We start from the raw sequence: 2,392 nt of genomic DNA on the forward strand, positions 1-2,392 counted from the left end.
GAACACTGTCGTTTATGCCATCGTGGAGTTGCTTCGCAATGGCGTTGAATTTTGATGGGCAGCCAAAACGGTTGCAGGTCCACCAGAGGGCTTCCCTGTTGACCGAGTCGAAGACCTTGGCTAGGTCGATGAAGGCCATGTACAGGTCACGAAGCTGTTCTCTGCACTTCTCCTGTATCTGACGGCCAGCAAAGATCATGTCAGTGGTGCCTCGTGATGGTCTAAAGCCACATTGAGATTCTGGGAGGAAGTTTTCCGCCTCAGGAAAATGTCTGTTCAGGAGGACTCGGGCGATAATCTTGCCAGCTACGGACAGCGGCTAGATCCTGCAGTAGTTGCCACAGGCTGACTGGTCTGCCTTGTTTTTTTATAAATATTGACAATGGAGACGTTTTTAAAAGCATGGGGGGATTTCCTCCTTTTCCCATATATTCTCCAGGAGAGAGTGGCGATGGCTGCTAAGCAGAGGTCCTCCTGCCTTATACACCTTTCCTGGGATTCCATCAGGCCCTGAGGCTTTGTTATTTTTCATCTCTTTGATGGTAGTAGCTACCTCATCCAGGGAAGGAGGATAGCTGAGGTGGGTCAGCTCTGGATGCTGAGGGACCTGCTGGGTAATCAGGACATCCACATTGGTTTTTTGGTTGAGCAGAGAATGGTAGTGCTCTTAACAGTTCTGAAGGAGGCCTTCATCATCTTTAATTATGGAGTTACCATCGGATGAGCGGAGGGGGACTGCGCCACGAGTGATTGGCTCATAAAATGCTTTAGTGGAATTGAAAACGTCCCGCATCTTGTGTAGATCTGCTATTTTTTGTATTTCACATGCTTTATTTTTAAACCAGTCGTTCTTTAGATTGCAAAGTTCTCGCTGAGCCGCCGTCTTCCTCTTGCGGAAGGTATCAGCCATGCATGGCACGGGTGATGAGGACATCTCTTTCTCTGATAATTATGTGGTCAATGAGATGACAGTGTTTGGATCGTGAGTGTTGCCACGATCCCTTGAACTTGTCGGCCTGCCTAAACAAGGTGTTGGTGATAGTGAGGTTGTGTTGCAGCACACTTGCTGAGGAAGAGTAAGCCGTTGGGATTACACTTGCCTAGTCCATTTCTCCCGATGTTTTCCTGCCAAATGTCAGCATCTCAGCCAACTCTGGCATTGAAGTCACCAAGGAGCACAACGTTATATTCTTTGGGTGATAGAGGTCAGCACTCTGTCGAGGTCGGCGTTAAAGGCCTCCTTGATGTCGTCCTCTGCATCCAGTGTTGGGGCATACGCACTGATTAAAAAGGTATGAAGTGAGTGATTCAGTGGGACTTGGAGCATCATGAGGCGCTTGTTGATCCCAATAGGCATTTGATTAGCCTGTGTAGGATGTGTTGGCGGATGGCAAAGCCAACTCCATCAATGTGGTTTCTCTCCGCAGCAGGCTTACCCTTCCAGAAGAAGGTATAGCCAGTCTCCCTTTCTGTGAGTTGACCCTTGTCTGGGAGCCGGGACTCACTAATGGCTGCTATGTTGATATTATACCTAGCCAGCTCTTTTGCCACAAGGGCGGTTCTTCGTTCAGGACGCTCATGTGTGCCAGTATCCAGAAGGGTACTAACATTCCATGCAGCGACTATATGAACATAAGAATATAAGAATGGAGGAAACTGCAGCGGGCCTATTGGCCCATACTGGGCAGTCCCGTTTACACCCAACCCCTATTGCTTATATATCCATCCAACCTATGTTTGAAGCTACCCAACGTATTCGAGTTAATGATGATATTTGGTAACTTGTTCGCGCCGAAATCTAAATTTGTCTAATTTAAAACCATTAGTACCAGTTCGCTTCTGGTTGGATAGTTTGAGTACCTTTGTTATGCCCCCCTTTGTTTAACCCTGACTTCCATTTATACACCTCTATCATATCGCCCCTCACTCTACGTCTCTCGAGGGAGTGCAAATTAAGATGCTTTAACCTGTCTCTACTCGAGGTTCCTCATGCCCAGGATTAGTCTTGTCATTCTCATCTGAATTCTTTCTAGGGATTCTATATCCATTCTGCAATACGGTGACCAGAATTGAACTGCATAATCCAAGTGAGGTCTCACAAGCACAAGATATAGTTTCAGGATGACCTCTCTAGTTTTGTAACTAACACTCCTTTGTATGAACCCAAGTACTTTATTAACCTTGTTTCGAGCAAATACACATTGTTTACTTGGCTTAAGATTCCTACTTATCATTACTCCTAAATCTTTCTTACAATCGGATTTCTCGAGAACTTCGCTGTTCATCTGATATATGGTTTCTCTGTTTACATCTTCCAGACTAAGTGCCTTACACTTGTCCACATTGAATTTCATCTGCCATTTTTCAGACCATTCGAAATGTTTTTTTTAGA

This window comes from Homarus americanus, unplaced genomic scaffold (assembly GCF_018991925.1).
Source record: "Homarus americanus isolate GMGI-L3 unplaced genomic scaffold, GMGI_Hamer_2.0 scaffold31499, whole genome shotgun sequence".
Taxonomy (NCBI): Eukaryota; Metazoa; Arthropoda; class Malacostraca; order Decapoda; family Nephropidae; genus Homarus; species Homarus americanus.